Source organism: Hyperolius riggenbachi, chromosome 3, assembly GCF_040937935.1.
Source record: "Hyperolius riggenbachi isolate aHypRig1 chromosome 3, aHypRig1.pri, whole genome shotgun sequence".
NCBI lineage: Eukaryota > Metazoa > Chordata > Amphibia > Anura > Hyperoliidae > Hyperolius > Hyperolius riggenbachi.
Genome location: NC_090648.1, coordinates 191,873,782 through 191,885,745, shown reverse-complemented (window position 1 = coordinate 191,885,745; position 11,964 = coordinate 191,873,782). Strand labels below are relative to the sequence as shown.

General features: G+C 44.4%; 1 protein-coding gene across 2 annotated transcripts in view; it reads left to right on the top strand.

Moving 5' to 3' along the window:
- Window positions 1-228: 228 nt before the first annotated feature.
- WDR72 (WD repeat domain 72) overlaps window positions 229-11,964 on the top strand; it is a 558,532-nt gene continuing 546,796 nt past the window's right edge. For both annotated transcript variants that reach the window (XM_068275478.1, XM_068275479.1), the window contains exon 1: window positions 229-289. The gene's annotated coding sequence lies outside the window, so the exon portion shown is untranslated. The remainder of the gene's footprint in view (window positions 290-11,964) is intronic.

Here is an 11,964-nt window from a genome sequence, read left to right as displayed (position 1 = left end):
AGAGGTGTGTGTGTGTGTGTGTGTGTGTGTGTGTGTGTGTGTGTGTGTGTGTGTGTGTGTGTGTGTGTGTGTGTGTGTGTGTGTGTGTGTGTGTGTGTGTGTGTGTGTGTGTGTGTCTTTCCAGAATTGATGCAGCAGTTCCCTCCCGATTATTGAAAGGGACTACAGTTTTGTACATGCTAGATTTGTTTTATTCAATATCTTTGCATTCACTTTTCAGAGCTGACCGGTGACATTCACACCCCCACAGAAGATGATGATGGTCACACGACGGATACAGAAGAACTCAGTAAGTTATCTTTCACTCCTGCAATAGCACGTTTCCCTAGCAATCCCTTGCCAACAGCCCCCCTCTGCCTGTCTGCAAATATTTATAAGCTATTAAGCTGCATTGCTACATGCACCCTCCCAATATACCACACACTCCATATTAATTTTGCCTTCTCTGCTTTCCTCACTTTGCTCAGTTTCTCATGAACAGTTAGCGCCCCCCCCCCCCCCCCCCCCCCCCCCAGCTCCGCCCCCCCCCCCCCCCCCCCCCCCCCCAGCTCAGTAAAAAAGGTATTTGTTCACTCTCTTCCGTCTCCTCTTACTTGCAGCTGGTGATATATCACCTAACCCTGGGCCATAGCCTGATGTCAGACAAGCATCCCATACTCGCTGGCTTCACATACCCCACAGCCCTCAATCCACAAATAACCTCAACATCCATCCTCGCTCCAACCTCATTTCCATCCATCCCACACACAAACACATGCTCCCCCTACCCTGCGGTCTCTGGAATGCCAGATCCGTCTCACCATCCTCGCACTCACTGAGACATGGCTCACCCCCTCTGACTCTGCTGCAGAGGCTGCCCTCTCCTATGGTGGGCTTTACCTCAGTCACACCCCCCAGATCAGGATCGGGGAGGGGGTGGGTCTGCTCCTCTCCCCATCCTGCACCTTCCATGTCCTTACCCCACCTCCCTCCCTACATTTCACATCATTCTAGGCCCACACTATCGGCCTCTTCCATCTCCTCCCAGCCATTGTTGCGGTCTTATAACACCTTCCATCAAGCTCCATACCACACTTTCGATAACCTTGCCTCCTGGCTCCCACACATCCTCTCCTCTGACCTCTCCACCATCACCTTTGGGGATTTCAACATTCCCATCGATTAACCAAACAACTCTGTTGCGACCCTGCTACTCACCATAGCCAACTCCCTCAGCTTAGTACAACACACCAATGCCCCCACACACTCTGCAGGTCGCACCCTCGACCTTATATTTACTAAATCCACCACCATTACAGACCTCGACATCACACACTTCTCGCTCTCAGACCACCACATTCTCTCACCTTCAACCTCTTCACAGAAGGCACCTTCAAACCACCCGCCCACCCACCTGGTCGATGGCAGCGAGACTTAACCAGAATTTCCTACAGTACAAGGCTAACCTGCTGCATTTTCACACTGCCTTTGCTGATGCGAAGCAGGAATAATTCACTAAGCTCATCGGAGCACAAGCTTTTAACCCCCGGTGTCCCTTTGCCACTTTCAACTCCCTCTTTGCCATGGATTTAGCTACCCATTTCATCAAAATTGTCTCCATCAGTCAGGAAATATCCAGCCTTCAATCCTCACCTCTCACCCCCTCTCATCCAGCTCCTCCTCCACCCTATCCTCTCACCTCCTTCACTCCTACTACCACTGAAGAAGTCACCTGCCTACTGCAGACTTCCCATACCACTACCACCCTCCTTGACCCAGTCCCTTCTGACCTACTCAGTCCTCACTTCCTGGCTTTGACCCCAGTCCTCACTGCCCTGCTTAACCTCTCCCTATCCACAGGCACCTTCCCCATCAGACTTCAAGCAGGTCACTGTACTACCCTTGCTCAAGAAACCCTCCCTCAACCCCTTAATACCCTCCAACTGCCACCCTATCTCCCTCTTCCCCTTTGCCTCAAACTCCTTGAGCGTCTGGTTCACAAACACCTGACCCAGTACCTCAATGCCAATGTACTACTGCAATCTGGATTTTGGCTTGCCCACTCAACCGAAACCACTCTCACCAAAGTGGTCAATGACCTTGCCTTAGCTGAAGCTAATACTCCATTTTCCTCTGACCTTTCAGCAGCTTTTGACACAGTGGACAATCCCCTACTCCTCCAGTCCATGAGTATTCATGACCTTGCCCTGGCCTGGCTCTCATCCTTCCTCTCCAACAGCTTCTCTAATGAGTCCTCATCCACCCCCAACCAGCTCTCATTGAGTACCCCAAGGCTCAGTCCTTGGCAACCTACTGTTCTCCCTATACACATCCTCCATTGGCAAGGTTATTGTGAGAAAACGCGGAAAAGCATTCGCGGGTGCTCAGAGCAAGGCGGCTGTTTCCGCGTCCAATGCGGCGGATTCCGCATCTGATGCGGTGGTTTGCACGCATAGGCCTACATCTGTCAGCATGGCTGAACGCGGAGAAACCGCCGCATGCTCGAATAGCGGTGCGGCTGGTTTCGCGCCCTGCACAGCGGATACATTGCAACATATGTCTGGTGTGGCTGGGACTGATAGTCCACACAGATTCATAAGGACACGCGCGCGTGGAGAGGCAGAACTTTTATGACAGCCAGAAGGGTGTCAGCTGACCAAGCCGATCAGCTGACAATTCAACCATTTCTGATTGGTCCAGCACTTAGGGGAGGCGCTGGAGAGTGCTATAGTATATATACTGGGTGCTGGTCATTTCTCTGGTGTCTGCCGTTGCGATCACTACGTTGTAGCACTCAGACCTTTTTGTCAGTATCTGTGCACTGTTATTCTGTTATACTTCAGACTAGTTCCAGGGTGTTGATGATCAAGGAACTCACACCCAAGACTAGGGAACTGTATTACCATCCTGTTATACTTCAGACTAGTTCCAGGGTGTTGATGATCAAGGAACTCACACCCAAGACTAGGGAACTGTATTACCACTCTCATATATCAGACTCGTTCCAGGGTGTTGATCACGGAGCTCACACCTCAGACTAGGCATTGTTATTATCTGTTATGACTTCCTGCTTTCCTGACCACTCTTGATCTCTGATTTGGTACTTCGCTATATCTGATACTCTGTTGCTGTACCCTGCTTGTCTTAGGATTCCGTATCTGTCTCCTGTCTCTGTATCTGACCTGGCCTGTCCGACCTCGAGAACTATCTCCCCTGTTTAGAGATAGTTCACAGATCTGTCAGTGACCCTCCACCATTGGTGTCACTCACACTCTGGTCCTTCCCACTCTCAGCCTGACTCCTCCCCTTGGGGAGCGCCTCAGGCCATTGGAAGGAGCTTGTTCTTGGGCAGTATCTCTTACTGCCTGGCACCCTCAACACGGGTGCTCTCCTCAAAGTATTACTGTTGCACCAAACACTCATATTACTCAGGTGTCCAGAGGTTAGAGATATATCTGATTATCGGTGATACTGCAGATCATCAATAATCGGGTATATATCTGTATTCTCGGTGATACTGCAGATCACCGGTAATCAGATCCTCTCTGTGTTACACCAATCGTTACAGTTATCTTCTTCATGGGTTTTAACATCTATGCGGATGACACCCAGATCTACCTCCCCACCCCTGACCTATCCACCACTACTACAATGGACAAGGTCTCCCCCTGCCCATCAACCATCTGCTCCTGGATGTCTGCTAGGTATCTGAAACTAAATCTGGACAAAACTGAATTCATGATCTTCCCATCCTGGCCATCCCTGACCCTCTCAGATGTGCATGTCACTATTAACTACACTACCATTTGCCCTACCTCTCAAACCCGCTGTCTGGGTTTCACCCTGGACTCCGCACTCTCCTTCACCCCCCCTCCCCCATCCAAAACCTCAAAGTTCTGCAACTTCCACCTCCGCAAGATCTGCCCTTTCCAGACCTCTGTCACCACCAAACTCCTCATCCATGCCCTCATAATTTTCCACCTTGACTACTGCAATGCCCTTCTGTCTGGTCTCCCTATGACCCAAATTGCCCCGCTGCAGTCAGTCATGAATGCGGCAGCCTGCCCTTCACTGGCTTCCTATCCAGTCCAGAATCAGATTCAAGATACTGTGTCTAGCCTACACATCTGTCCACAAAGCCTGCCCAACCTACATTTTCGATCTTACTCAGAGGTACGCATACAGCCGCTCACTCCGCTCCTATCAATGAACTTTGCCTGACTGCCCCCCGCCTCAGTCCCATGCACAACTCCAGGACTTCTCAAGAGCTGCTCCAACACTGTGGAACTCGCGACTTCCACTCATTAGGGCTGTGCCCTCCTTAAACATCTTCAAAAAGGCCCACTGGCCTAATCCCAATACTTCCCATTCAGTGACTGACTAAGCATCACCTTGTACTCATACTGTGCTGCGTGATCTGGTTTGCATGTATTCCTGTATTATCTTATTGCTGTATGTCACCCTTAAGTATTGTCTGTAACCTTAACTAATGCACTGCGTAATATGTTGGTGCTTTATAAATATAACAAATAAAATAATGGTGCTCCCTCAGACCCCATGCAGTGCCCCATTGCCAGTGCCCTGTGTACTTCTGTAAGCTTCTGGTGGTGTACGTGGATGCGTAGAAGCCACTGGGTCACCGCAGGCATATTGGCTAGAGAGGTGAGTGTGAGGGCTTTGCTGCGCTAATATGCTGCATGGGGCCCCAAGAAGCAGCATTAGCAGGGTAACTTGCCAGGGGCATAACTACAATTCATGGGGCTCCCAGCAAAAAAAAACAAACAAAAAAAAACTGATGGTGCCCCCCCATTGTTTTCTCCCTCTTGCCTACCCCTGGTGACCCTTACAGGGGCCCATCTTGCAAGGGTCATAAAAACAAGTGACGACAATCTTCACACCCATAACAAGTGTAGCTGCAAAACCACCTGATCTGGAGAATGGATGCCTTTATCAGAGAAAGTGTAGTAGGATCTGGGGGGCCCCTTTCGGCTCTGGGCGCCACTGCTGGCTCTAGCTCCCCTCTCCTTCATAAATATCACACCCACCCCATACCCCCTCAACCATGATAAAAACCCTCCGTGTCAGATTGGCCCTCAATCATGATAAACACCTTCCGTGTCAGATTGGTAATGTCAGTCATTTTCTGCTAGAATCAATCAAAAATTATTATAGGGGCACATGTTAGGCCAACAATCTGTCAAATACCCCACACAGCGCCACACACACTGAGGAACCACTGCTGTGTCATGTAGATGAGCAAATTGGCAAAAGTCTTACTAGATATCCAAAGACATATAAAGCAAAACTGTCGTAGACTATAGCTTAATACAGATCCAGCAAACTCAATCCAAAGATATCACAAAGTTTGTAGATTGGGTTTAGAAGGCATATACAATGATCTCAAACTTCCCCTTTTTGAGACAATAAGGAGAGTATAACGTTCATGCATAAAACTTGAAGTAAGCAGCAAGGATATGCCAATGGAATATTAATCCGGTTGTTAATGCATTGTAGCAATAAGCGTAGCAGTTATACAGTTTAGTATGCAGCAAGGAGTGGTATACATCAAGTATACGATACCCAACGATGGTCCAGCTGAGTTCCTTGGTCAGAAAGTATCCATGTGAGTGGGAATCACAGCAGGTCCGCTGCGAACGCAGCAGCGTGCCGCCATGTGGAGGTCACAGTCCAGCCAGAGGCTACTAGCTCCTCAGGATAAATGGTGAAGTTTGAGAGAACTTTACTCAGTAACGTCAGCGAAGCAGCTGTAATTCCGATACTCCTTGAGGGTGGTGGACGGTCCAGTGACAAGCGGGGAGGCCAGCCAGCAACATCAAACAACCACGCTGGAGTTACCCGACATGTTTCGCCAGTTTCCTTCCGGCTTTTACGAAGGAGGCTTGGTGTCTGTGTGTTCCTATACTTCTTTTAAAGTTCCAGGTATACAGCGCCTGTACGTGCGTCTCCCGTCATAGCCCCACCCCCAAAAAGACCCCCGCTCCGTGGAACGCAGGGAACTGAAGCCACACTGCGCATCCTTTGTTGCAGAGGGAAAGAGGAGGCGGGACGGGGGACGAGCCAAACAGCCAGGACCGGTCCCGAATGGACCAAAAAATGCTGCATGTACACACAAATACGGCACACGCACACAAAAAAGCCCACAAAAGTGTACAAAAAAAACTTGTTTCATAAATTTATACAAAAACTTAAGTATAATCTGAGATCTACCTTTATTTAATATTAAAGAAAATAAAAGAAAGAAACACCCACAAAATAAAATACTCCCTCAATGAAATTATTATAAACTAATCATGATGGAACCAATAATAAGATTCCAAAAAAAGTAGGGACACAGGTGCCCTATCAATAAAAGTTCAAAAAAGGAGAGGGAGGTCAAACTATTCAAAGTATTTGAGGGAGATAAATTGGGAATGCAAAAGATCGCATGCAAGAGAGGGAGGGAAGTGTAATATCCACCTTTTGCTCCGGCACCAGCAAACTCATCAGCAGGAGTTTGCAAACATGACTCTTCACACAGCAAGCAGGAGATAGACTTTCTCAGGCTTCTTCAATGTTTACGTTATTTATTCAAGTAACAGAAATACAGATAGATACAGTTTATCATCTCCTTGCAAAGCAGACTTCCATGTTGCGTTACAGCGGCGTGAGTACCTTCCTTCTGAAAGTACCCAGGTCTTCTTGTATCTACTCTATGTTACATCTTGACTACCTATGTACAGCATACATCATATCAGATTACAGAAAGGAATGAACATACTTAGAGAAACAATTGGGTTCCAGTCAGTAGAAGTCAGAGATGAAGGGCATGAAAGTATGAAGCAGAGTGAGCTCTGAGCGCCCCCCCTAGGTGTTTAATACCGACTAGGAAAGAGTTAAACGTGACATCATATTCGCCATCCCCTAGACCCGACTATTGGATGAGCCCTATCGTGGTGTCATAATACCCACCCACTCGATTAATATTTAATGTCACCTTTCCTTTACTTACTGGAATGTGGATATTTAGTAAATACGGCTGATGTTTTCTGTTCCTGTGGTGTACGTCTTGAGGTCAGAGTAGGCCGATGGCCTTCTTTTAGGAACATGTTCTCAGTATCTGCTTGAGACAAAAATGAATAACAAGCAGACACTGAGATGCTTAGGCCTGCATCACAAAACTCTATTTATTTTAAAGGCATACACTGCGGACAAGCCTTTTACATAAAACTCAGGCCAAGTAACTGAGACCTACTTAAATTATAACAGGAAGCAGACCAGGGGAAGGGGGGAAAAAAGGTTTTCGTTTATATTGGCAGAAACGGTTTATAGCTGAAAGCCTCATTAAGACCCGGGGATCGGTTTGCGCTCAAATCATGAATCTATCTGGCCTCTCTCTGTAAGAGGAGGTGATCAAAATTGCCTCCCCGTATAGAGCCATGAATTCTATCAAGACCTATAAAGCGGATCTTATATCAGCCATTGTGGGCTGTTTTGAAGTCCCGTGCCACCGGTGTCATGGCCGATAGGTCAGTCTTTTAGATTTAATACTGGTGATATGTTGGCCAATTCTTGCATGAAATTCCCGCTTTGCTTTATCAACATAAAAAGCCCCACAGGGGCACAGTAACAGATAGAATACCAATATGGTGTCAGAGTTTACAAAACGTGCCAGAGACCAGGTCCTGCCATCCGGTAGCTTGACAGTCAGTCCGTTAAATAGTGTTTAAGTGTTGCTCTCTGAAAAATTGATTTGAAGAATGATGTGTGTTTATAAAGCTGCACTGAGGTGTTATAGGACTGATCCAACATTTCAGAAACGATCTTAAACATTTTATATATGTAGAAAAAAAAAAAAAAAAAAAAACACTCTTCTGTCCTCTGGAAAAAAAACCCTGTTCAGGGTTCTCTTCAACTTTGTTTACTGGTGCTAATGGCCATCAGTTTAGGGCCAGGGTGCTTTGCAAGGAAGAAGGGCGACTTAGGCCCGGTTCACATTAGCGGTGTGTATATTGTACAAACGGACCAGTATGCGAACAGATCCAATGTTAAACCAACGGATCTGTTCACATCCATCCGCTTGTACGGATCCGTTGTGCTCAACGGAAAAAAAAATGCAGCAGGACCTAATTTTCTGGACAGTTGTGCCCGGAAGACCGGAAACAATGTTTTGCAGCTACATAGGAACAAATAGAAAACTGACATTTTACAGCACACTGGCTGTAAAAACTGACAGTTTTTACCTGATCCTGATGGCTGGATCCATATAGTCAGTTGTGTGAAAAAAGCGCTAAAGTGAACCGGGCCTTCCCTGCAACAAAGCACTATGCCTACTACTGGTGTGCACAAAGGTCTTTGGGCAACCCCTAGAAAGGTAAGGTGCCTGTTGAGGGTTTGTAGTGGTAAAGTTACAGGATGGTTGTCTTAAAGGGACTCTGAGCATGGGTATGTCTTTAAGCCAGACAACTTCCGACAAAGTCGTGGGAGGAGCCTCTTGCAATGGCCATGCGTGTCACTTTTTCTTCCTGCTGCATTTAGTGATGCACTTCTCTAACAGAAGACAGGGGTGACCCGTAAGTTATAACATAGCCAAGATGGCAGCCACGATTTTTTAATTGAAATCAAGCGAAAACTATTTGGTGTAGAACAGTATGCATCTTTAAGTACTTTGCAGTACTGGTCGGAGTCTTAATGGCATACCCATGAGAGGTGCTTAGAGTCCCTTTAAGAAAATATTGAAAGCTTCCTCTTGAGGTTTTGAATTAGCCAATAAAATCATTCATCAAAATGTGCTTTTATATTGTTACATATAGTGTAATTGAATGGTGACCAATTTTAATATTAAAAAAAAGGGAATAGTATATTCAGGCACCTTATTTTGGGCTCCTACAAATGCAATGTATTGAAGTCCTTGTACTTGAGTAGATACCATGTGTAAACAAATTTGCTGTAAGTTGTCCAGTGGTCCCAGTAACTTGTGTGCTTCCAAAAATAATATCCCTAGAACCTTGAGCAAACCATATAAAAGTAAACATTCCACCTTCTAAGTAAACATGGATAGTTTAATCTAACTCCAGTTTATTATGGTACTCCATTTCTGATTGTAAACAGAACCACTGTTTCTCCAAGATGAATAAATGATACCATACCCTGTAAAAAGAAGCAGACAAGAAAAATACAGTGGGATGCAAATGTATGGGCAAAATTGTTCATTTTCATGATTTTCCTGTATAAAACTTTGGTTGTTACATTAAAAACAGTCAGTTAAATATATCATATTATATACTGGTAGGTGAACAGAGGCGCCAGAAGGATAAAAGTACATAAAAAATTTAAAAAATTGCTGGGAGGACTGTAACTATATAGATATACACATTTATTGAAAATACCCCAAAGATGCAACGCGTGTCGCGGGCACAGCCCACTTCTTCAGGCAATAAGCAGGGGATAAACAACAGCAATTCAGTTATAGCAAGCAGAGCACCTCTGTCCATATATATCATATCATATAGGAAACACACAGTGATATTTGAGAAGTGAAATGACGTTTATTGGATTTACAGAAAGTGTGTAAATGGTTTTAATAAAGTTAGACAGGTGCATAAATTGACACTGTTGTAATTGTATTGATTCAAAAACTTTAGAACTAATTATTGGAACTTAAATTGGCTTGGTAAGCTCAGTGACCCCTGACCTACATACACAGGTGAATCCAATTATGAGAGAGTATTTAAGGGGGTCAATTGCAAGTTTCCCTCCTCTTAAGTTTCTCTGAGGAATAGCAACATGGGGGTCTCAAAACAACTCTCAAATGACCTGAAGAAACAGATTGTTCATCATCATGGTTTAGGGGAAGGATACAGAAAGCTGTCTCATATTCCGTTTTCACAGTTAAGAACATACTGAGGAAATGAAAGACCACAGGCTCAGTTGAAATTAAGGCTTAAGTGGCAGACCAAGAAAAATCTTGGATAAACAGAAGCGACGAATGGTGAGAACAGACAGAGTCAACCCACAGACCAACACCAAAGACCTACAACATCATCTTGGTGCAGATGGAGTCACTGTGCATCGTTCAACTATTAGGCGCACTTTACACAAGGAGATGCTGTATGTGAGAGTGAAGCAGAGGAAGCATTTTCTCTGCCCACAGCACAAACAGAGCCGCACATTTGGACAAGTCAGCTTCATTTTGGAATAAGGTGCTGTGGACTGATGAAACTAAAATTTAGTTATTTGGGCATAACTAGGGGCGTTATGCATAAAGGAAAAACACAGCATTCCAAGAAAAACACCTGCTACCTACAGTAAAATATGGTGGTGGTTCCCTCATGCTGTGGGGCCAGTGCAGGGACTGGGAATCTTGTCAAAGTTGAGGGATGCATGGATTCCACTCAATATCAGCAGATTCTGGAGACCAATGTCCAGGAATCAGTGACAAAGCTGAAGCTGCGCCGGGGCTCAACAAAGACAACCACCCTAAACATTGCTCAAAATCCACTAAGGCATTCATGCAGAGGAACAAGTACAACGTTCTGAAATGGCCATCTCAGTCCCCAGACCTGAAAAATTAAAAATCGGTGTGGCGAGTTAAAGAGAACTGTCCTTGCTCGGAAGCCATCAAACTTGAATGAACTAGAGATGTTTTGTAAAGAGGAATGGTCCAAAATACCTTCAACCAGAATCCAGACTCATTGGAACCTACAGGAAGCGTTTAGAGGCTGTAATTTCTGCAAAAAGGGGATCTAAATATTGATTACATTTCTTTTTTGTGGTGCCTAAATTTATGCACCTGCCCAATTTTGTTTAAACAATTATTGCACACTTTCTGTAAACCCAATAAACTTTATTTCACTTCTCAAATATCACGGTGTGTCTCTCCTATATGATATATTTAACTGAAATGTATCCTAACAACCAACAATTTATACAGAATCATGAAAATTAACAATCCCACTGTAAATTGGAGACAAATTTATATAGGGATGCAGGCAGCTGTTTGTGAACCAGACATACATGGATATCAAAAGTAGTAATGTTTCAAAAACAAATACACAAAAATGTATTATACAGTATCTTTGAGTTTATGGAAGAATGCAAGAGGTCTGAATGTACTTTAGTAGAAAATTGTGATTCTGCTTTGTGTTAAGTATATTCACAATATATTCACATTAAAGCGAAATATAACCCTGCATTTCAACTTTGCTCTAAAACATTATTTACAGTATATTATATGCAACCAGCATTTTTTTTTACTAGACCAGCATTGGAAGGGCTACACAGGGCTTTAAAGTTCCTGGAGATTTCTGCAGACGCATCCGAAGCAGAAATAGATACATTTTGTTTACATAAATGTATCTAAGTGTTGAATGTGACTCATCTCTCTGACTGAGAAGGAGTTGGAGGACAGCCAAAGAGTGTGTAACATTTCTCAATAGATACATAACTAAATAGAATGTAACAATCTGAACTTCTGCATATCTCCCCAGGGAACTTTAAACCTCTGTGTTTAACCCTTCCAATGCTGGTCTAGTAAAAAAAATGCTTTTTGCATATAATATGCTGTAAATAATGTTTTAGAGCAAAGTTGAAATGCAGGGTTATATTACGCTTTAACTTCAAAATTAGCCAAGAAAATCACATTGCTCCACAGATTTGCATCATCGTTGCAAAGCTAATTATTATTATTATTATTATTATTATTATTATTATTTATATAGCGCGACATTTTCCGCAGCGCTGTACAGAGTATATTGTCTTCTCACTAACTGTCCCTCAGAGGAGCTCACAAGTAAAATGGAAGTCATAACAGATGAGAAATTTCAATGGCCACATGGTTCTGGGATAGATACTGTCTTCACTCAAAATGGTGGAAAAGGGGAACTTGGTGCACTGTGCTTTAATAGCTGCACATAACTGCAGACTACCAGTTTCTACTTTGATAGATCCTGAAATGGCAGGTATGCAATCAAGCAGAATAGCTACAAA